This window comes from Lepus europaeus, chromosome X, assembly GCF_033115175.1.
Source record: "Lepus europaeus isolate LE1 chromosome X, mLepTim1.pri, whole genome shotgun sequence".
NCBI classification, from domain to species: Eukaryota; Metazoa; Chordata; class Mammalia; order Lagomorpha; family Leporidae; genus Lepus; species Lepus europaeus.
The window spans coordinates 65,184,240-65,209,579 of NC_084850.1; the positions used below are offsets into that span (position 1 = coordinate 65,184,240).

The 25,340-nt window shown below is 40.9% G+C and overlaps 1 pseudogene; it reads left to right on the plus strand.

Moving 5' to 3' along the window:
- The first annotated feature begins 23,940 nt into the window (after nt 1-23,940).
- Nucleotides 23,941-24,712, plus strand: LOC133753727 (single-strand selective monofunctional uracil DNA glycosylase-like; annotated as a pseudogene).
- The last annotated feature ends 628 nt before the right edge of the window (nt 24,713-25,340 follow it).

Here is a 25,340-nt window from a genome sequence, read left to right on the forward strand (position 1 = left end):
ACGGTAGGCTTCCATTAATCTTTCTAGGAAGCCTGCCGGCGTTTCCTCAGCCCCCTGCACTACTGCACGTACCTTGGCCAAATTGGTGGGGCGCTTTCCAGCCCCTCTGAGACCCGCAAGGAGAATCTGGTGGTAAAGACAAAGTCGCTCCCTACCAGCAACGGTGGTGTAGTCCCAATCAGGACGGGTTGAGGGAAACGCCTCCTCGATTTCGTTTAGCAGTAGGGTCGGTCGGCCATCTGCTCCAGGGACGTTTTTCCGTGCCTCAAGGTAGACACGCTGCTTTTCCTCAGTAGTGAGGAGGGTCTGCAGAAGCTGCTGACAATCATCCCAGTCAGAACCTGGGGGTCCTGAGAGAAAGAGGGGTTATGGGTTTTCCAATTGTAAAGATCGGAAGCAGAAAATGGCCAGTACTGCATCTGGCCAGCCACCGAGCGAAGAGGAAAAGCCTGCGATGTCCAGACGCTTCCCGAGCCCCCTGCCTGCCCCCGACGGAGGCGCAGGCGGCTGGAGGGCGGGGAAGGCGCTGAGACTTCTTCCCCTGCCCTCGTGGAATCAGGGGATGGTGCAAAAGGTTGCACATCCCGCTCTGGTTGTTGTGGGAGTCCCTGCGGGGGAGCAGGCTGGCCGGGAAGATAGGGTGGGGGAGAGTCAAAGAGCAGAAAGTCCTGATCAGCCGGAAGAACCGGTGGCTTGTCAGGTTTTGGATCTCGAATCTCCTTCAGAGGGTATAGGGAGGAGGTTGGCACAACCGGGATAGGAGGAGGGGGTAACGGGGTCTGTATGGGCTCCGTCGGGAAGGAGAAGGGTTCTATCCAGGGAGGGGGATTACGTGAAAGATCCTCCCACGTAGTAATGTAGGGCACCTGATCAGGGTGTCCATTGGATCCTGGCTGAAAGACCCGCGCCTTAATCTGTAAAATAATATCGAGGTTAAAAGTGCCGTTCCTTGGCCAGCCGACCTCGAAGGCCGGCCACTCTGAGGAACAGAATTTTGCCCATTGTTTCCTTTTAATCTCCACTGAGAGGTGGCACGCGCGTTCTCGAACGTCCTTCCAGTGATCTAGAGTGAGACTTAAAGGGGTGGTTATTTGTTGACCCATGTGTGCAAGGATTTCAGCCCAAACAAAAAGAACAGCCAATGCACAGACACATAAAACAAACAAGACAAGCCACATGGCACCAGATAGGACAAATCGAACGCTATTGCGCTAGTTTTGGGAGCGGCTGCCTGACCAGCCCTCCCCGGGAAGGAGGGAGACTTGGTCTCCGACCCACCTCCAGACCACCCCGGGAGCGTCTTCCAGGGGAACGGACCGAGGGTTTCCCCCACTGGTCTCACAGACCGGAGTGTCCTCCGGGGAACGGACCAGGGGTTGCTGGGCACGCCTGCCTCCCTCACTGGTCTCACAGACCGGAGCGTCCTCCGGGGAACGGACCAGGGGTTGCTGGGCACGCCTGCCTCCCCCACTGGTCTCACAGAGTCAGGTACTGGCCAGTCAGAATACTCAAGACGAAGAACAACAAACAGAAAACACTTAATTATACCTCCAACTGGTCCTGCAGAGAATGGGTCTGAGGGCGCCCTCGAGCCCCACGTTGGGCGCCAAAATGTTGGACCTCTCAGTTGTAGAGATGCCCACTTGCTCGAGAGGACGCCCAAAAATCCAGACTCCAGACCAGTTGATGCAAAAAGCATGAGGTATTTATTGTACGTTTGCGCAAACGGGCCCCCACCTAAGGCGGTGAGGAGCCCTGAGCGGCAGTTTCACACAGGTTATATAGTCAACAAATTAGCATATGGGATTGGCCGGTTCGGAGGGACAATTAGCATACCGGAAAGTGCTGAGGAGAGTGCTGAGGGAACCAGCTGAGGAGAATGCTGAGGAGAGTGCTGAGGGAACCAGCTGAAGAGAATGCTGAGGAGAGTGCTGAGGGAACCAGCTGAGGAGAATGCTGAGGAGAGTACTGAGACTCTCCGAAGGGGAGTGGCAGCTCTGCTCTGGGCATGCCTAGAGGTTCTCTAAAGGGGATAGACTTTTCCTTCCCAGAGAACGTGCCCGCTGGACCCTGGGGAACATCTATCCTCTTAAGAAGCCCCTGATATCTGCCCAGGCCTAGTTTCTTGTCCCTCTCCCCCCATAAGGGTCCTTCAATAATTAGTGATGTTCAGCATTTTTTCATATGCCTGTTGACCATTTCCATGCCCTCTTTTGAGATATGTCTAATAAGTGACTTTGCCCATTTTTAAAGATCAGGTTACTCATCTTTTTACTATTGAGTTCTTAAAGTCTTCTATACATTTTGGCTATCAACCCTTTATGAGAAACATGGTTTGCAATTATTTTTACATTCTGTTGATTGTCTGTTTACTTTGTTGATAGTATCCTTCATTGTGTAGAAGCAATTTAGTTTTAAATAATCCCATTTGTCTATTTTTGCTTTTGTTGCCTATCTGTTTTGAACTTCATATACAAAGATTATTGCCAAAAATTATGCCATGAGGATTTCCCCCCTATATTTTCTCTGAGTAATTTTACATTTTCAGGACTTACAATTAAATTTCTAATCCAGTTTGGGTTGATTTTTGTATATGGATGGGATAGGGATTTATATTCATTCTTACGCATGTGGAGATCTTTTTCTCAACATCATTTATGGAAGAGATTATACTTTCCTCATTGTTTACACACTATTTACACACTGTTTCAACAGATTGTGTCAACTGTTTCAAATGTTTAACTGTTCAAAACACTGTAACACACTGTTTCAACAATCTGTTCACCATAAATTTGTGGATCTACTTCTGGATTTCTTTTCTATTAGTCTATCCATTTATTTTATGCCAGTTCCACACCAGACCTTTATAGTGTATTTTCAAAGCCAAGTTTTGTGATGGCTCAAGTTTTATAATTTTTGTGCAAAATTATGTTGTATGTACTAAACCCCAGGGTGCTTACATTGTCATCCTAAACCTCCACAATGTGTTTCTTTTTTTAAAAAATGATGACATCACTTTTTAAATTTTTACTTTTTTTGAAAGATTTATTTATTTGAAAGTCAGAGTTACACAGAGAGGTAGAGGCACAGAGAGAGAGAGAGAGAGAGAGAGAGAGAGAGATCTTCCATTCACTGTTTCACTCCCCCAGATGGCTGGAATGACGAACTATGCCAATCTGAAGCCAGGAGCCAGGAATTTCCTCCGGGTCACCCACATGGGTGCAGAAGCCCAAGCACTTGGGCCACCTTCCACTGCTTTCCCAGGACATAGCAGAAAGCTGAATCAGAAGTGGAGCAGCCAGGACTCAAACTGGCACCCATATGGGATGCTGGCACTGTAGGCAGTGGCTTTACCAGCTACACCACAGTGCCGGCCCCCACAATGTGCTTCTGACGCATAACTCTCGTATCATTCTCCTTACTCCTTTCAAGACAGTAAGATTGTTATACTCCTTAAATTTTACTCATATGATTGCTAATGCTTGTCTATTGTTTCTACTTATTTTTATCTCTCCAATAGTACATAAGTTCAACCTCTTCTACAAAAGTTTCATGTATTGCTCCATCCTCAAATGAGCTACCTCCACTCTGAATATCTATAGAACTTTCTAAATTCCTTACTTAATATTTAGATGGCTATGTATAATATCTTATACATACATAGCCTAATATAAGATGGCTATATATAATTTTTTCATGTTTTACCTCCCATCTGTAATATAAAATCCTTGAAAATATAAATTGAAGTTTGTTCATACCAGCAGCCTTCACATTACATCCTTAATTAAACATATTAAGCACCTTAAACACATTATCCTTAATAGAAATTTGTTAAATTGCTATTAATAAATTAAATATAAATATAATGATATAGAGATATCTCCACTGAGATCATGGTTTTCATGAAGTTTTCAAATCAAATTAACTATACTTATTGAACAGGTAAGAGTTAAACTTCTGTCATGGGAACATGAGGAACTCCATTGTCTGTTCGCGAGTAAAATTTCAGATGATTATAAAAATGTTGAGCCCCTAGAAATGATCATAAAAGAAAAAGCATAAAGAAAACAAAGAAACATTTTTTCAAGTAAACATATTAAAATTCAGTAAGAATAGCAAGACTATAGCATTCTAACCGAGTTTTGCTCCTTTACCAGTCCAGTCCACTGTGATGGAAACCGCATGCCAGAAGGGTATGTACAAGACCACAAAGCTTGGGTGTGGTGTGCTTCATAACTAGTAAAGCCTCTGCCTGTGACACCGGCATCCTATCAGGGTGCCGGTTTGTATCCAGGCTGCTCCACTTACAATCTAGCTCCCTGCTAATGACCTGGGAAAAGCAGCAAAACATGATCCAAATGTTTGGGCCTCTGCACTGACATGGGGGACTCGGATGAAGCTCCAACCTCCTGGCTTTGGCCTGGCCCAGTGCTGGCCATTGTGGCCATCTGGGAAATACACCAGAGGATGGAAGGTTTCTCTTTCTCTCTCTCTCTCTCTCTCTCTCTCTCTCTCTCTCTCTCGCGTGCGCGCTCTCGCTCTCGCTCCCGCTCTCTCACTCTCTCGCTCTCTCGCGCTCTCTGCCTTGTGTGTCTCTTTCTCTCTCTCCATAACTCTGGCTTTCAAAATAAAATAAAATAAAAATAAAAAAGAACACAGAGCTCAGGAGAAGCATTGTGGCACAGCAGGCTAAGTTGCTGACTGCAGCACTGGCATCCCATATTAGCAATGGTTGGAGCTCCAGCTGTTTTACTTCTGATCCAGCTCACTGCTAATGCACATGGTAAATCAGGGGAAGATAGTCCAAATGCTTAGGCCCCTGTCACCCATGTGGATGACCTGGATGGAGTTCCAGACACCTAGCATCAGCCTGGCACAAGCTGGACAGTGTAACCTTTGAGAAGTAAATCAGTGGACAGAAACTTGCTTGTTTCTCTCTCTCTCTCTCTCTCTCTCTCTCTCTCTCTCAACTCTGCACTTCAAATAAATAAAATAATTTTTAAAAAGAACAGAGAGGGGCCGGCGCTGTGGCAAAGCAGGTAGAGCCACCGCCTAAAGCGCCAGCTTCCAATATGGGCACCGGTTCTAGTCCCAGCTGCTCCACTTCCAGTCCAGCCCTCTGCTACGGCCTGGGAAAACAGTAGAAGAAGGCCCAACTCCTTAGGCCCCTGCACGCATGTGGGAGACCCAGAAGAAGCTGCTGGCTCCTGCCTTCGGATTGGTGTAGCTCCGGCCATTGCAGCATTTGGAGAATGAACCAGCAGATGGTAGACCTCTCTCTCTCTGCCTCTGCCTCTCTGTAACTCTGCCTTTCAAATAAATAAATAAATCTTTAAAAAAAAAAAAAGAACACAGAGCTCCTTAGCCCTTCTGGTCCCAATAGAAGAGCTTTCTTCCAAGGAATAATAGGATGAGAACAGTGCTGTTCTATTCTACCCCCAGGTTCCTGTTGCTGAGGCTAAATTCCTGTGAGAGATGTTGACAGGTTGTCTTTTGTCACCCAGTTCTCCATCACAGAACAGAAACTACACCACATTGAAAAGTCTAGGGTATTGGTCATTCTTACCTTTGAAAGAAATAAGAGGGTCACTACATAGTGATAAAAGGATTCATTAATCAAGCAAGTAAAACAATTATAAACATACATGTACCAGATAACAGTATATCAAAATATGGCACAACATATTTTGTGTGAAGTGAAGGGAGAAACTAAAATTTTCAAGATAAAAATTGGAAGCTTTAATGTATCATTTTCAATACTAGATAGAACATCTAGACAGAAAAATAATAAGGAAGTAGGTATTGGAAAATACAATAAAGCAGGGAGATCTCAAAGACAGATTTGAAACTTAGGCCAACTACAGTAGAATATACATTTTTTGGAAGTATGCTTGAACACTATTCATCACTGACCACACATTAGGCCTCAGAACAAATCTCTATAAATTTTGTAAAATTGAAATCATGAAGTCTCCTTACCCTTAGAGGAATGAAAATAATTTCAATAAAAACAAAACAGAAGCTGAAAAAAATGACAAATATGTGGAAATTAATAAACTAAGTCATTGGGTCACAAAAGAAATCACTGGGAAAATAAGAAAATACTTTCATATCAACTATAATGGATATAACATATTAAAGTTGTGGTATACAGTAAAAGCAGTTCCTGGCAAAAAAATCTAGGGCTGTAAATTCACACATTACAAAAACATCTTAAGTAAGCAAGCTTTATACCCTAATGAGCTAAAAAAATAGAAAATCAATAGCAAATCTATTAAAAATAAACAATAATTATTAGCATAGAGATAAATGAAATGCAGAACAGAAATACAATAAAGAGAATCAACAAAACCAAAAAATAGCTCTTTGTATCAACAGTTCTGGCACTGTGGCACAGTGTGCTAAGCTGTTGCCTGTGATGCCAGCAAAACATATGGGCATCAGTTCGAGTCCCAGCTACTCCACTTCTGATCCAACCAGATGCTAACAAACCTGGGAAAGCAGCCAAAGATGGCCCAAATGCTTGATCCCCTGCACCTCCTGGCTTCAACTTAGCTCAGCCCTGGCCATTGTGGCCATCTGGGCAGTAACCAGCAGATGGAAGCGCTCTCTCTCTCTCTCTCTCTCTCCTTCACTCTCTGTGTCTCTGACTTTCAAATAAATAAATTAAAACTAAAAACTAACCAAACAAAATTTTTGAAAGACAAAGAATTATTTCTGTAAACTCTTTTGGGTAAAAATTTCTATCTCTCTCATTCTTTCTGCAACTCTGTGACAGAACAAAATTGACAAATCTTTGGATAGATTAAAGTCCCAAAAGGGAAGAGACAGAAGATACCGGTTACTAAAATGAGACGTGAAAGTGCACAAATTACTACTGACTTAAGGAAAAAGGAAACATAAATGATTAAAATAGAATATTATAAATGATCAGGCACTAATTGGATAATTTAGATGAAATAGACAAATTCATACAGATATAAAAATTATCAAGACATTCAATAAAAACACACTTAATATATCTAAAACAAATAATATTTAAATAGTATTTTTTAAACTAGTCAGAAAAAAATGTCCTGGATTGCTTCCATAGTGAATTATACTACTAAACAATTATAGAAGAATTAGAACAAATCCCTTCCACATTATATATCTATTTCTTTAATAACTCTATAAGGCTGATTTAACCCTGATGTCAAAGCCAGACAAATATGTCACAAGAAAAGAAGACTATAAACCAATATCACTTATAAATACAGATAACAAAATACTAAAAATATACTAGAAAACCAAATCAAAAGCAAACTACCTATACCCTGAACAACTGGAATTTATTCCAAGTCTACATAAATGACTGGTCATAAGAAAATTAAACAATTTAATACATCACATTAATGAGAAAGAGAAATAAAACCATATGATAATCTCAATTAAGTAAAAAATTTTGACAGAATTCAATCGCCTTTCTCAATAAGAAAAGAACAATCAGTAAATTGGGAACAGATGGGAATGCTTCAAACATAATAGATTCTTGAAAACCCCAAAGTTGACAACATTATCAATGATGAAAGGATGAAAATTCGCCACAAAAATTGGGAACTAGACAAGGATGCCTGCTGTTAAATTGTTAATTAGCATCATACTAGGAGTTCTACTCAGGAAAATCAAGAGAAAACAAACAAAAAATATACAGATGGAACAGGAAAAAGTAAAACTGCTTCTATTTTCAGGTAAGATGATGCAATATGTGGAAAACTCTAAAGAACAGAGGGAAAAGTAGGATAACTAATAAATTTTTTAATCGGATGGCTTTTATTTTTTTTCTTTTTTTTAAAGACCTATTTAGTTATTTGAAAGTCAGAGGTACACAGAGAGAGAAGGAGAAGCAGAGAGAAAGAGAGAGAGAGAGAGAGAGAGGTCTTTCACCGGCTGGTTCACTCCCCAATTGGCTGCAACTGCTGGAGCTGCATCGATCCTAAGCCAGGAGCCAGGATACTTTTCTGGGTCTCCCACGTGGGTGCAGGGGCCCAAGAACCTGGGCCATCTTCCACTGCTTTCCCAGACCATAGCAGAGAGCTGGATCAGAAGTGGAGCAGCCAGGTCCCAAACCGGCACCCACATGGGATGCTGGCACTACAGGTAGCAGCCCAACGCACTGCGCTACGGTGCCTTAATAACTAATAAGTTAATTGAGCAGAAGAATAAAAGATAAAAATACAGAAATGAGGTATATTTCTATACATATCAATGAATGATATAAAAGGATATTAAGAAAACAATCAGATTTAAAAGAATATGTAGAATAATAAAATATATAGTTTGACTAAGGAGATGAAAGACTTTACACTGAAAAGTATGCAATGTTGCTGAAAGCAATTAAGAAAACCTAAAGAGAGAGCGTCAAGATGGTGGAATAGGAAGGGAGCACACTGATAGTCCAGGGAGAGACAGTTTAATAAAAGTGGAGATACTGCAGGTTCAAGGAAGAGTAGGGGAAGAAACAGCAGAGGAAACTCTTCTGGAACTAGTGATTCACAGTGGACCTGCGTGGAGAGCGTGGGAGCCCAAGTTCGGGACACCAGCGGCAGACTCAACATACCAGCGCTGGAACGCGAGGTGAACCGAACCTCAATAGCCCGAGACACCACCGGGCAAGCGGAAAGAGAAGACTAGAGGGAACGAGGCTTGAAACTCCGTGGGGAAAAGTTCACCAGGCTAACTAGAAGAGAGAGAGAAAAAAAAGTGACCAATACAGACACGAGTTTCTCTCTCTCCGCTCACCTCTTAAAGGGGAGCAAGACAAAGAGCAGGCGCCATTTTGGACATACGTCATAAGCAGGGCGACCTCAGGTCTGCACCAGCCCTGAGTCAAGCAGAAAAACCTGACTCTGTGGGGGGGGGGGTGAAATAACAGGAGATTAAGACCTAATGAATGTATGGTGCTGGTGAACTGAGACTGTGAAGAAGGAGACAGTGGGGGAGAGAACTCACGGAATTCATGTGAGTGCTCTCCAGAGATGCTACAGTTCGGTAGCCTTGGCAACCCAGTGGGAGACTGCAGGAGAATTCGAGCCCACACTGAGGGCAGCACAGATTCCCGGTGTGGTCCTTGGGAAAGAGTTTCCGATCTCTGGCTACTGTGGGTATATCATTCGCCTGCTAACTACCTCCAATTCAGTTCAGCTGTGTGGAATTACTTCCCTTTTGAATCAAAAAGAAAGAAAAAAGAGATTTACCACGCCTAACCTGGGAGTGTCACCATTGGCACACGCTCAACCCTGAGGAACCAAACAGAGCTCTCAGGCCACACCCATCTCAAGCCTCTAAAGGTCCACTTAATCTAGAGTCATAATATAAAATGAAAAAATACCACAGTAAAGAAATCAAAGAACATCTCCAATATGCCAAACAAACGCAAAAACCGAGGTAACAACAACAAGGAAGACATTATGACGCCCCCAAATGAACAAGACACCCCAATTCAAGATTATGAAGATGATGAGATAGAAGAAATGCAAGAAGCAGATCTCTAAAAATTGATAAGAACATTAAGAAGTTCTCAAAAACAAATTCTTGAACTATAGAAATTCTTAATGGACAAGATAGAAAATATCTCTCACGAAAATGAAATATTAAGAGGAATCAAAATGAAATGAAACAACTAGTAGAACAAGAAACTGTGATAGTGACGAGAAATCATAATGAAATGAAGAATTCAATAGATCAAATGACAAACACATTAGAGAGCCTTAAAAACAGAATGGGTGAAGCAGAAGAGAGAATATAAGACTTAGAAGACAGACCACAGGAAAGTATACAGTCAAACCACAGAAAAGAAGAGGAAATTATAAATCTAAAAAATATTGTTGGGAATCTACAGGATACTATTAAAAAACCAAACATTCAGGACTAGGAGTTCCTGAAGGCATGGAGAAGGAGAAAGGATTAGAAAGAAAGTTTTAAAGTGAGAATATAATTTTCCTCATGGGCATTGTCTACCTTAGAAAAACTACTACAGAACATGCCTGTGACTATAGACTTGTAGTTCAGGCCACCAAAGATGAGAGATGGGACACGGGCACTCCCTTGACTTGCATCCTCTGGTCTGCTTTAACACAAACCAGGAGGAAAAGAAAGCTCGACATCAGAAGCAATGGGTGGCAGGCCTATTAATGGCTGATCTGTACAGTGATCTGCCCTCAAGGAGACCCAACAGGCCAGTCCACTGCAGTGGCTTTCAATGTGGTAAGCCTGGGCTTCAGCAGAAGTCAACTTGTGAAGAGCCCTGGCAGCTCTGCCAAGAGTTGGATCACTGGAAATGGACCTGCCCTGGAGTCGAAGGATGCCCAGGTCAGAGGCACAGATCTTATTGGCTCTAAGCTGAAAAGCCCTTCACTCAGCCCAACTTCCAAAGTGACCACTGCAGCTGAGGGGATGGTCAAGTAGGGTCAGCAACATTGCAGGCACAACTGTAAATTTCTTGTTAGAGATGCCACCTGCCTTTACCTGGCCAGCTCTCCTCCCAGGCCAGCCAAGTAATGAAAGTCAACAGAGTGCCTTCCCCTAGGAGGTTCACACCTCCCTTAGGATATACCCCATGTGAAGAGATAGATAGGTCTGGGCCTCTGAATTTACAAGGCCTAAAGCCCACCAGATTATTATCAAGCCCCTTCTATCAGGTTCTATTTGCCTCTCAATCAGAAAACTTCATTGTAGCTTAGACAGCACCTTTCTTAGCTCCTCTAATAATGACTCTGTCCTTTGTTCTAGGCCCTGTCTAGTGCACTTGGGCCTCATTCCTTTGTAATCATAACCTCTACTCTACCACCAATGGCTCTACTCCCAACCTGTGTGTACTGATGGTCCTCTTCCCCACTTAATGCTGTATAATTGTTCAAACCTGGTAAATGCCACTCTTAGGATCATTGGTTACTATCCTCACTCTGTCTTTTATGACCTTGTCTAAATATGATCAGAGTCGGCAAACTTGGAAGGCTTCCATAGCCTTGGCAACTCATGACAAGAGCCTAGGATGGTTACTGGCGCCATAAACTAGAGTGTCAATTTGTTGGGTCAACAACAGGAGCCACTGTGCACTTGCTCCTCATGTGGAATCTCTGTCCTTAATGTGCTGTACATTGTGATTTAATGCTATAACTAGTACTCAAACAGTATGTTTCACTTGTGTTTCTATGTGGGTGCAAACTGTTGAAATCTTTGCTTAATATATACTAAATGGATCTTCTGTATATAAAGAGAATTGAAAATGAATCTTGATGTGAATTGAAGGGGAGAGGGAGTGGGAGAGGGGAGGGTTGCAGGTGGGAAGGAAGTTATGGGAGGGGGAAGCCATTGTAATCCATGAGCTGTACATTGGAAATTTATATTCATTAAATAAAAGTTAAAAAAAGAAAACCTAAAGAAATGAAAATGCATCCAATTTCCATTCAAAGACACTATTAAATTGGAAGACTTAACATTTTCTAGATGGTATCCAAAGTAGTCTATAGATTCAGTGTAGTCTATCAAAATTCCAATGGCATTTATTTGGAAAAGTAAAAGCCAATCCTTAAATTTATGTGGAATTGCAAGATATCCCAAACAGAAATAAAAACCTAGTTGGAATAGTCACACATTCCAATTTAAAACCTTGTTGCCAAAGAGCGTGATACTGGTATAAAGAGAAGATAACTAGACCAATGGAATATAGCTGAAAGTCAAGAACAAAGACAGCATATCTATTGCAAATTGCATGTTAATAAAGGTGCCAGAACAATAGGAGAAAGATTAGTTTCTTCAACAAATCATTCCTGATGACTGAATATGCACATGCAAAAAAATGATATTGGGTCGCTGCGGCACAGAGGGTTAACACCCTGGCCTGAGGCACCAGCATCCCATATGGGCACCGGTTCAAGATTTGGCTTCTCTACTTCTGATCCAGCTCTCTGCTATGTCCTGGGAAAGCAGTAGAAGATGGCCCAAGTCCTTGGGCCCCTGCACCCACATGGGAGACCCGGAGGAAGCTCCTGACTCCTGGCTTCGGGTCGGCACAGCTCTGGCCATTGCGACCAATTGGGGAGTGAACCAGAGGATGGAAGACCTTTCTCTCTCTCTCTCTCTGCTTCTCCTTTCTCTGTGTAACTCTGACTTTCAAATAAATAAATAAATATGAAGTTGGGCCCCTACCTCACGCTACATAGAAAAATCAAATCAAAGTGACCTGAATAAAAGAAGTAAAACCGTAAATTTATAAATTTTCCTCTCCGTGTTTGCAGATGGAAGCTGATTACTTATTGTATTTTACTGGTGTCAGCAGCATTATAAGTAATGGAGCTCAACTTAGACTTTCTGGTTTTAATTTCCTAGCAAGAATGATGGTCAACCTGTGGCAAAAAGTGTCCTACATGAAGAACTTCTGTGTATGAGACCCCAAGAAGTGGTCATCAAAGGAGGATGTACTTTTCTCTGAAGGGAGGAGAGAACTTCTCTTTGTTTATGGCCCTGTCTAAATACTGACAGAGTTTGTGGATTCAAAAGTCTTCCATAGATCATGTCAAGAGCCTCGGATGATCATTGATGTTATACATAAGAGTGTTAATTGTTAAATTAACAAGAGTCACTGTGCACTAACTTCCCATGCAGGACTTCTGTCTTCAAAGAGTTGTAGTATGAGAGTTAATAATAAAACTTGTTCTCAAAGATTTACTTCATTTTAATGTATTAAATGGAGGATAGTCTTATGTCTCACAAGTTTTAGATAAGCCTAAGTGCCCAACTCCGTTGTCTGTTTCCTTAGGTGCTTCTTCGATTAATGATAAAACCTGTTCTCAAAGAAAAGTACATTATCACAAAAATTAACAGAAAATAAGAAAGGAAGCAGGAGGAGGGGTGAGAATGAGGGAGGGAGGGAGGATGGCATGGGACATATCATTATGTACTTAAAACTGTATGCATGAGGGACCGGCGCCATGGCACAGTGGGTTAAAGCACTGGCCTGAAGCACCAGTATCCCATAAGGATACTGGTTCGAGTCCTGGCTGCTCCTCTTCACATGCAGCTGTCTGCTATGGCCTGGGAAAGCAGTAGAAGATGACCCAAGCCCTTGGGCCACTGCACCCACGTGGGAGACCCAGAAGAATCTTCTGGCTCCTGGCTTCAGATTGGTGCAACTCTGGCCATTGCGGCCAACTGGAGAGTGAACCAACAGATGGAAGACCTCTCTCTCTCTGCCTCTCCTTCTCTCTATGTAACTCTGACTTTCAAATAAATAAATAAATCTTTTAAAAAATTGTATGTATGAGATACATGAAATTTGTTTCATTTATAAAAATAAAAAATTAAATTAAAAAAAGAATCATGGTCAAATAAAACATGAAAATTCTACATTCAGCACAATTGGCCAATCTGCAGGCAGATTGCCACTTTATTTCCTATGCAAGAACTTTTCCCTAAAGTTTAGGATATGACCAAGCTTTAAATTGATTTCCACTCATTAAGAGGTCAGTTGTGAGAGACCAGAGCAAATGACAGGCTGAATCAGATGTTTCAGCTACCATCTCCGCATAGACACTAATTTGAATAGCTATTCACACATCAAGTCACCTTTACAAGATCTATAGAAGCCAAGTAAGAGACAGCCATGTGTATGTTTAAAATTACAAGAAGAAAATTTTCATTGAAGAAAGTGAGAAATAATTGCCTATGTTACTTCTCAGCTCCAAGTAGTGTAGCATGGAAATAGATGCATCCTGTTGGAGGGGAAGGAGAGGGAATTCAATTGAGGCACACTGAGTCCCCAGCCCTAAGGCCTATTGCTTCAGACTCAGTGCTTATCTCCTCCATAGCCAGGTGAACTTTGCAACCATTTCCCTAATCTCCTGCAGAAAGCTTAACAAGACTCCAATCTCTGAGGAATAGGGCAGAAGAGGAAGCTTAAACAGGGTAGAAGAGGTGAGCCACAGAGCTCAGAGCCTGGCTCACTACCAGGAGATCTGGTACCTGATAATTGCCAAGACCTCTACCTCCACATCGGAGATTACAGACGTACTCTCTAGACAGCCTTGGCATCAGGCAGAGTCTTACCCTTCCGTGATATTGATGCATTTCAGCATGTTATCACCACCATCTGCAAGCATTCCTGGCATGTACCCTTAAGACACTGCAGGATCCAGTGGCTGTTAGATCCAGATGTGACTTAGTATAGGGTCATTCTGGCAGCCATTTATCACTTTGGCATACAGCAAAGAACAATAGGATTCTATCTTGGGACTGAGTGCAAGGCTGGAAGAACTCAATAATGGGTAAATCCTAATAGTCCCCATCGCTCGGTCAGTGTCTATGGATGGGGTCTCTAATTTCTCAAAGGAAGATATGCAAATTGTCAACAGGCACTTGAAATAATGTTTGAAATTACTAATCATCTGTGAAATGAAAATCAAAACCATAATGAGATGTCATCTCATTCCAATTATATTGGCTATTATCAAAATGAGAAAAGATAAATCTCTGCTAGGATGTGAATAGAAGGGAACCCTTGCAAACGGTTGGTAGGAATGTAAATCAGTACACTTTTATGGAAAGGATTATGAAGATTCCTCAAGAAACTAAATGTAGAACTAATATATGATCCAACAATCCAACTATTGGGCAAATATCTGAGGGAAACTAAATTCATTTGTCAAAGACTCCTGCACTGTCATGTTTATTGCAGAACTATTCACAGTAGCCAAGAAATGGAAACAACATAAGTCTGCTTCCACTGGTGATTGAATAAAGAAAAAGTGGTACATATACTCAATGGAATATTACCCAATGTTGAAAAAGGATAAAATCTTGGGCCTGGCGCTGTGGCATAGCAGGTAAAGCCGCAGCTTGCAGTGCCAGCATCCCATATGGGCTTCAGTTCTAGTCCCAGCTGCTCCACTTCTGATCCAGCTCTCTGCTATGGCCTGGGAAAGCAGTAGAGGATGGCCCAAGTCCTTGTGCCCCTGCACTCACGTGGAAGACCTGGAAGAAGCTCCTGGCTCCTGGCTTGGTATTGGCACAGCGCCAGCTGTTGCAGCCAACTGGGGAGTGAACCAGTGGGTGGAAGACCTCTTCCTCTCTCCCTCTCCCTCTCCCTCTCCCTCTCCCTCCCTCTCTCTCTTGCTCGCTCTCTCTGCCTCTGTCTCGCTTTAACTCTGCCTTTCAAATAAATAAATAATAAATCTTTTTTTAAAAAAAGTATGAAATCTTACCATTTGGAACAGCATGGAAGGAACTTGGATGTCATTGTGTTAAGTGAAATAAAGTACAGAAAGACAACTATCACTAATATCATTCATAAACAGTGATTTCATACACAGCATTGTGGCACAGCTGATTAAGCTTCTGCCTATCCCACATTGGAGCACCCATTTGAGTCCTGGCTGCTTTTTTCTGATCTAGCTCCCTGATAATGAGCCTGGGGAACCAGTAGATGATGGACTAAGTAGTTGATCCAGTGCCAGCCATGTGGAAAACCGAGATAGAGCTACAGATTCCAGGCTTCAACTGGGCCCAGCCTTGGCCTTTGTGGCCATTTGGGGAGTAAACTAGCAGTTCAAAGATCTCTCTCTCTCTATCTCTCTCTCTCTCTCTGCCTTTCAAATAAATAAAAATAAATTATTTTAAAAAACTGATCTTAAGGAGGTTAAAAAGTTTAATGTTGTTATCAGAGACAGGAATGGGGAGTGGGGACTGATTCAGAGGACAAAGAAAATGTGAAACTGTAAACTAGATAAGCTTGGTAAGCAGTTTCTTGGGTTTCTAGCTAATGCAAAACACTGTGTCTATCTGCAGCTTCCCATGTCTCTTGATTTATTTGTCATTCATATTGAAAACAGTACTTATTTTTGTATTTATAGGGAAGGAATGTCTCATTCAGTGGATGCTCATATGTGGAGAAACTAAATTCAAATACTTGAGAATATGGCATGTTACCTTTTTATAGCTGGCTTCAGAAACTGGTTTCCCAAAATACAGATAAAATCTCTCCTTCAGCACAGCAACTTTAAGCTAGGTAAGCCATTTCTAAAAATCAGCTATTTTAAAGTCCACAAAATTCAAATATGAAGGCAATAAAAATAGTTGTTTTTAAATTTGAAACCACTTCTAAAAATGGACTCTGAGTCAGCTACATATTTTGCAGAAGAACCATGTTTACCAAGTAAATAGTGACAGCTGTTGTTGAACAAATATTCACTAGAAGACTCCAAGGAAGAAAATATCTGCATGTTTCCTTACTATCTTGTAGCCCAGGAGTCTACAATCTTTCACTGAATAGATGTGTCTCTTCATTTTTCCCAAATCTCACAATTTCTTATAGAATTGGAATGTTTATAGAATGCAAGTTGCCAACTGGAGATGATTTCTGGATGTACTCCCATTCCTGCTGTGAATTCCTGCAATCATAGAGAAAGAAAGAAGCATGAGGCAGAGGCTTGGAGATATTCCAGGTAAGGTTCTGAGAACTTGGACATTTCCTTGGGGACACCTCCTGTTGTTATTCTTTGGGTGGTGCGGTTTAAGCATCTACATCATATCTCATGTTCTCTCTAGCTTGTGAATAAAATGACAAATACCGTTAAGAAATTCTCAGAACATTTAACTTATGTTGTTTCTTTTTTATAAAAGATTTGCTTTATTTATTTGAAAGAGAGAGAGAGAGAATATCTTCCATTTGTTCAGTCCCTAAATGGCTGCAACAAGTGGACCTGGGCCAGGCTCAAAGTCAGGAGCCTGGAACTCCAATCTGGTCTTCTATGTGAGTAGTAGGGCCCAAGTACTTGAGCCATCTTTCACTGTTTTCACAGGTATATTGGCAGGGAGCTGGATTGGAAGAAGAGCAGCTGGGACTCCAACCATTGCTCCAGTATAGGATGCCAGTGTCACAGGTGGCAGCTTAACTCACTATAAGGACGAAGTCAACTCCCTAACTTGTTTCTTTTGTGGGGGTTGGAGGGCAGATGATGTTGAAGACATCAATCATGAGAGAGACATCTGAGAGAAATTCAGCTTTGCCTCTCTATGCCAATCTTTTTGTTGTCATGGAAAAATTTGATAATGAAAGCTACAAGCACTCAATACAGAAAACAATTACAGAAACATTTAGAAATTCTTAGCACATTACAGAAATTTGAGATACTCCTACATTCTATGTATGAATAAAGATTTATTTATCTATTGGAAAGTCAAAGTTACAAAATGAGAGGAGAGAGAGAGAGATCTTCCAACCATCCCCCAAGTGGCCACAATGGGCTGGGCTGGTACAGGCAGAAGCCAGGAACAAGGAGCTTCATCCAAGTCTGCCATGTGGGTGGCAGGGGCCTCAGCACTTGTGCCATCCTCCACTGCTCTCCCAGGCCATTAGTAAGGAGGTGGATTGGAAGTGGAGCAGCTGGGAAGCAAACTGGTGCCTATATGGAATGCCAGCCCATATGGCGGCAGTTTTCCAAACGGCCATGTCAGCTCTTATGTATGAAATTTCTAATGTCCTCGCAGATTAAGGAATTCTTCTCGAACTACTTCTTTATTGGATGGCACTAATACTATAAAATAGCTAAGAAGAGTAAAATGTTAATCAAATATTGGGTCCTTTTCTTGAATGCATTTGTGTTCCTCTTAGAATCCAGGGAGAATGAGAAGACATTTTCTATCTGGTGAAAATCTTATCAGACAGCAAGTCTCATTCCACACAGAGTCATTTCAGCATATTTCCTCAAGTCATTAGATGATCAAAGGGCAAATTTGCCCAAATCCATACTTGGTTCATTCAGTCAGTTTACCAACAGTTGTGAGAAGAATGAAACATGAAGACTTTTAGATATCAGTGGTAAGGGATTTTGTTTGTTCTGCTTCGTTAGGTTTTGCTTTTTAGGGTTTAAACTCTAGTCACTAACATTACTTTTCAGTAGCATACAATCAGTGCAGCAAATGTCTCCATTTCTGATCAGGTGATCACCTAGTTTGAGCATCTCTGAACCATCAGCTATGTTCCCTCTAGTGATAATCCAGGAAGTTAAATGGGAGTCTGACAGTTTTCTGTCACCTGCATCATTCAGCTCTAAACAGATTTTTGAGCTTGGTTTCTCAGGCACATACTAGGGAAGTAGTGGTTAATAAAAAATAAAAAGAAAGAAAAAAAGCTTCTTACAGCAGGTATCACGGTGCACTGGGTTAAGCCGTCCCTTTGAACACCAGCATCCCATATTTGGATGCAGATTAGCATCCTGGTTTTTCTGGTTCTGATCCAGCTTCCTGCTAAGGCATTTGGGAAGGCAGCAGAAGATGGTTCAAGTATGTAGGCCCCTGCTTCCCCATGTTGAAGACCTGGTTGGAGTTCTAGGCTCCTGGCTACAGCCTGGCTCAGACCTGGCTATTATAGCAATTTGTGGAGTGAACCAACAGATGAAAGATATCTTTCTTTGTCTTTCCCTCCCTGTGTAACTCTGCCTTTTAATTAAATAAATCTTTAAAAATAAAACAAAGCTTCTGAGAGTGTAGAAACTGTTCAATCTGCAGAAAGACTTATCCATTCAGTTCCAAACTCTACTCAAGTTCTACATTTAAATCCACTTTCTTCTGAATGTAAGCCACCAGTGCCATCTTCATTTACCCATTTTAAATAAGACATATATTTTAAGCTTGTGTTTTCTACATTCTTTGTCCACAGATATCCACATGGTACTAAGAATACATTATATACTCAGTAGATAATAATAGATTTGTGTGTAATCAATTGTAAGAAGAACTATAAGGAATGAGTTAGTCATTATATCACAAAATCACAAACAAATGTGAAAGTATATATATATATATATATATTGTAATGTACATTTAGGTTGGCTGTCTCCATTGATAATATATACTAGAGGGGCTGGTCCTGTGATGTAATAGGTAAAGCAATACCAGAATCCCATATGGGTACCAGTTTGAGTCCCAGCTGCTCCACTTCCAATCCAGTTCCCTACTAATGTACCTGTAGATGATGGCCCAAGTACTTGGGCCCCTGTATCCACGTGGGAGACAGGGAAGAAGCTCCTGGCTCCTGGCTTCGGATCGGCACAGCTCTGGCCATTGCAGCCATTTGGGGAGTGAACCAGAGGATGGAAGATCTCTCTCTGTCTGTAAATTTGCCTCTCAAATAAAAACTTTAATATCCCTTTTCTTCATGACTGATCCTATCACAAAAATTCTCTGTGTCCTTTAAATGGATGATAAGTATATGAAAAATTAGCAAAAGTATACAGTATGCATAAATTATGGAATAGCAGAATAAGAATTGTGTTACTTCACATATTCAGCATTTTTTGTTGGTGAGAACACTAAAAATCTCTATTTAGCAATTTTCCAAATAACATACTGTTATTACCAAGAATCTCCATAGTATACAAGAAAACTATTAAATTCATTCCTCCTATCTATCTGAAATATTTTATTCTTAGGCCACTATCTTCCCATTCCTTTACCAGCCAGCTTCTGATAACCACCATTCTATTGCCCACTTCTATGAGTTTAACTTCCAGTTTCCACATATAAGTAAGATCACACAATATTTATATTTCTGTTCCAGGCTTATTTGACATAGCAAAATGTCCTTCACATTTATCTATGTTTTTATAATTTCCAAGACTTCTTTCATTTTAGAATGAATAGGACTAAAGTGAGTGTATTTGTACGTGTATCAATTTTTTCTCCATTAATCCATTGTTGGAATGTTAGGTTGACTCCATATTTTGTCTATTGTGAACAATGCAATGAACATTAGAGTGTAGAAATGTCTTTAAAATATTGATTTCATTTTCTTTGAGTGTATATCCAATGGTGATAATCCTGGACAATATGGTAGTCTTATTTTTAACTTTTTAAGGAACTCCACACTATTTTCCACATGGCTGTACCAATTTACATCCCCATCAATGCTATACAAGATTTACATTTTCTTCACATCCTCGTGAACACGTATCTTTCATTCTTTTGGTAACAGCCATTCTAACAGATGTGAGGTGATATCTCATTTTGTTTTTGATTTGCAGTTTTCTGTTGATTATTGATATTGAGCATTTATCCATACACTTGTTAGTCCTTCTTTTGAGAAATATCTACTCAGGTCATTTGCCCATTTTTTAACTTATTACTTGTGTTTTTATTATTGAGTTATTTGAGTCCCTCATCTATTCTGGATGTTACTCTCTTATCAAACATACAGCTTAAAAGTATTTTCTCCCATACCATAGGTTGTCTCTTTACTCTTTTGATGCTTTCATTCATTGTACAGAAGCTTTTAAATCTGATTTTTAATACCACTGGCTTATTTCTGTTTTCATTGCCTTTGTTTTTGGAGTCATATCTAAAAAGTTATTGCTCAGATAAATGTCATGGAATTTATCTTCTATGTTTTCTTCCAGAAGTTAAACACATTGAGGTATTATATTTAAGTAATTTGTCCATTTTGAGTTTATTTTGGTATATGGTATGAGATAATGTGTCTAATTTTATTCTTCTCCATGTGGATACCCAGTTGTACCAACAGTAATTCTAGAAGAAGATGTCTTTTTCATTCTGTTTGCTTGGCACCTGTCCAAAAATGATTAATCATAAATATATTAATTTATTTATGGGTTATCTATTCTGATCCATTAGTGTGTGTTATTTCAATGTCAGTACAATGCTGTTTTCATTACTATAGCTTTGTAATATATTTGTAAGTCAAATAATGTTATCACTCCAATTTTGCTCCTTTTGCTTAAGGTTGCTTTGGTTCTTCAGGGCCTTTAATAATTTCGTGCAAATACTAGAATTGCTTTTTTCTATTTAATGAGAAAATGCCATTGGTATTTTGGTAGAAGACTGCATTAAATATGTAGATCAATTTGAGTACTACAGATACTTTAACAATATTAATGCCTTCACCGCAGGACACTAACCTGCTGTGCCACAGAGCCAGCCCCTGTAGGAGACTTTTAAAGTGCTGTTAAATTTGGTTTGCTAACATTATGTTGAGGATTTTTTTACAATAATATGCATCAATAGTAAGAATCTGTAATTTTCTTTTCCTGTTGTGTCTTTATCTGGTTGGGCTATCAGGTCAATGCTGGCCTCATAGACGGAGCTTAGAAGTGTTCCATCCTCTTTAACTCTTTGGGAATGTTTAAGAAATTTTGGTGTTAATTACTCTTTAAGTGTTTGGTAGAATTCTCTAGTGAAGACATCTTGTCATGGGATTCTCTTTGTCCAGAGTTTTTTGTGACTAATGAAACATTAGGAATTACAAGTAGGGGCTCAGAGTAAACAGCCAAACATTGGAACTAGTTGCAGGTTTGAGAACAGTTTATATATATATATATATATATATATATATATATATATATCTCAAATGTCAGTGCAGTTTCCTGAAAATCATGCTGAAGAATTGATAGCTTAATCTTAACATAAATGGAACACAACAGGGTGTTCTACAATTGTGAGTAGCTTCAAAACATTATTTGGCTGTAATCTGAAAGAGACAAAGCATTGTGTTAAGAGATTTTAGTGTTTCATTAAGCATAATGAAGGCCAGTTACCCTAAAGCCTATGATTATCAAAGTTTAATGTGCCATTTAGTCACCTGCAGCCTTTTACATCCTGCTTAAATATCTGTACCTCATTACCCCGTTACACCAGTGTAGAGTGATCATGATTTAGAGCTAGCTGCTGAAATTAGAAAGCTCTCTTAGAGCAGAATGAAGTATTATCTGAGCAGATGAAGCCATGGAGGACTAATTGGGACAAACTTTTGATTGCATTTATCACCATATCTTCAGCTTGAACTATCCAAGAACAATGAGTTACTTTTCATTGTTTCCATTGATTCTGAAGAGAATGAAATTGGTCCTACTTGTTCTATACCACTTTAGTTCCATGGGTCCTTTACCTTATCTCAAGGTTTGCTGAAGTTGAACATGCTGCAAGAAAAGTTCAAGGAACTGGAAGAAGAAAATATGACTCCTCAGTATACTGCTGGTCATATAAAGACAGAAACTTTTATCTATGAAGAGAAGGAACAACAATTTGTCAAAGATTGTGTTAAAGAAGTGCCTGAAATATAGGCTCAGATGTATAAAATAACTGAAAATTTTTTAGGTAAGAGTGATTAACTGATTTGATACCAGGGAGAGCTTTCTTGTCTCAGATTGTAAACTTCTGTACAAAATTACAGAACATGTGATTGAAAAAAGGGAGAACTAAGACTTCACTTAGAAGCTTCCAAAGGTGCCCAATCATGACTGACAATGGAGCTGCAAGAGTTACAATGTTACAATAAAGTGTGTTTGAGAATGTTATATGAATACACAGAAAAACTATTTTTGTAGTAGATCTGGCCCTGCCACTCATCTCTACTTCTACTCATCAGATGGAGATCTTACTGGAGCATCTTTGTCAACTGAAATTGAAGGTATCTTTCATATAAAGCTAAGTTTATATGAGGAATCTTCTCTGTTCAGAGAAAAAGCCCAATAGAAATATATATATATTTGATATTTTCAAAGTTGGCAATGATACATAGGGTCACTTTGTCCTAATCCCAGTTCTGCTACCAGGCTCCAATCATGCAAGGGTCATAATGAGAACAAAATATCTTAATATAATTTACAAGGAATAGAGTACAGAACACTCCTGAACAAGAGCAGCAATGTATAGAATGTTCCAGGGAATTCTCAGAAGATGGGCCAACCAGGACCATCCAGAAATAGTGAACTTGGCCACCACAATACAACAGAATGATTTATGTTTTCTGAGGGAAAATGTGTATTCTGATGTTGTTGAGTGTAGTATTCTATATATGTCTCTTAGGTCCATATAATCTATTGTGTTATTCAGTTTCTCTGTTTCCTGTTTTGCTTGTTCTATCCATAGCTGAAGGTGTGGTACATAGGTCTTCTACACTTATTGTTTTGTTGTTTATCTCTTGAATTCTGTCAGTTTGCTTCATGTATTTGAAGACTAATATGTGCATATTTATTTATGATAGTTATATCTTCCTAGTGAATTGATGTTTTTATCATTATATAATGTCTTTTTTTCAATCTTTTGACAGTTTTTATATTAAATTATATTTTGTCTGGTATAAGTATGGCCACTCCTGCTCCCTTTAGGTTCCTGTTTATGTGGAATGCCTTTTTCCATTATTTATCTTTTAGCCTAAGTACAACTTTAGATCTAAAGCAACTTTTTCTAGACATCATACAGTTGGATCTTGTTTTTATTCCATTCAGGCAAAGTCTTTTAACTGAAGCAATTAATCCATTTGCCTTCCAAATAAGTATGGACAGAGAAGGATTTATTACTGTCACTTTGTTAATTGCTTTCTTTTAGCCTTAATGTCACTTCTTTCTTCCCATCTGCCTTCTTTTGTGCTTCTTTGACTCTTTCAGTGACATGTTTTGATTTCCTGCTCATTTTCCTTTGTTTATACTCTGTAGACTTTTTCTTTGTGATTATTACAATTACATGAAATATCTTAAATTTTAAACTGTTGAATATCTTATATTTTCAACTGTTAAAAATTTAACTTGGGGGACCTGGACCAGGGAGAGCAACAGAGAGACAGAGAAAGAGAAAAAGAGATCTTCCATCCTGTGGCTCACTCCCCAAATGCCCACAGCAGCCAGGGGTGATCCAAGCCAAAGCCAGAAGCCTAGAATAGAACTCTATCCTGCTCTCTCATGTTGGTAGCAGGGGCCCAAGCACTTGGGCCATCATCTGCCACCTCTTAGGATGCACACCAGCAGAAACTGGATTGATAGGAGGCTGAGGAGCCAGGACTCTAATACTCTGATATGGGATGCAGACACCTAAAGCCGTGGCTTGACCTACTGTATCACAATGCCTGCTGCCAAAAAGATGATCTGAGCTACATTTTGAAGGATTGGTGACAGCATGGCTGGGCCCCAGGCTTTCCCACTGGGCTCCCTCCATGAGCCTGCAGGTGTCCTGATGAAGCCTGAGCCCTGCCTTTGGAGCTCAGCTGAGGGCTTTCTGGAGGAAAAGCTTTGGCTCAGCACTGAGTGGAGCCAACTACCGTTTTCAGAGCCCATGGACATCATCTACAGTCCTGTGGAGTATGCATGGGTGCCACATCGTAGCTACCTGCCACCCTACTGCCAGGAATCTAAGGAAGTGCTCTTCTTGGGCGTGAGTCCAGGATCTATTGGCAGGCCCAGACTGGTCTGGGTCTTGTTGGGCAGCCAGAGGCCTATGTTGATCCCTGCACAGGAGCATCCTAAGCGACCAGTGCTGGGACTGGCATGCCCACAGTCAGAGGCGAGTGATGCCCAATTCTGGGACTTTTTCTGCAACCTCTGCACACAGCCTGAGGTCTTTTTTCCATCGCTGCTTCCTCCACAATCTGTGTCCTCTGCCCTTCCTGGCTCCCAACTGGTGCAACTTCACTTCTACAGAGCTGCCCACCAAAGCAGCCAGAACAGTTTCTTGGGGTCTGCAATGGGGCCCTCTGCCAGCAGGTGCAGCTGGAGTGGTGATGGGAGTGGAACAGCTGGCAGAGCAGTAGGCCTCTGGAAGACCTGGTGCCAGAAGTCTAGACAGAGGGGCTCCTGCACCCCTCTTACTGTAACCCACAGGTCAACAGGGGCTAGGAGGCAGTGGCTAAGGAGAGACTGGGTTGGGGCTGCTGCCACTGCTAAAGAAATAAGTGCCCCTCGGCCTGATGAAGGACATGTTCGGGGCCCCCAGGTTATTTTTGCACAAGCACAAGGCTGCACATCTCCTGGACTGGAGAGGCAAAACCTTCCTGAGCTTCCTGTCACCAGCAAACATGGTCTTTGATCTCTTGGACTGTCAGCTGAGCTGTGACAGAAGTTTTGACGCTAGTCTCCATGCTCCTGATTCTTGGCTCTCTTCACCTTCCTTTAAGCTTTGCCTCTTTTGTCTCATGGGCTCTGACTCCATGGGAATCAGCAGATTCTTTGTGGTGCCTGCAGACTGCTCTACCTCTTCGTTTCTGTGGGATCTTCCATTCAGCAGAGAGGGACCTACACAGTGACTTCTAAGGTCACATTTGCTGTCTCAGAGGGAACATCTTGCCAGGCTCACTCCCCATCCTTATGGAATAGCTTCCTTCAGATGATATCTTTCCTCACAGCATAGCAAGGATGCTAAGAGTGAACTTTCTGTGAGAGGCTGAGGCTGGGTCACAGGGAAAATTTGATACGGCAGAGTGGGAAAGTCAGAAGACTAGGATTTTTCCACCCGGCTTTGGAATTTAAGAACTTTATGATGGACAAATGAATTAGCCTCTCTAAGACTCGAGATCCTTGTCT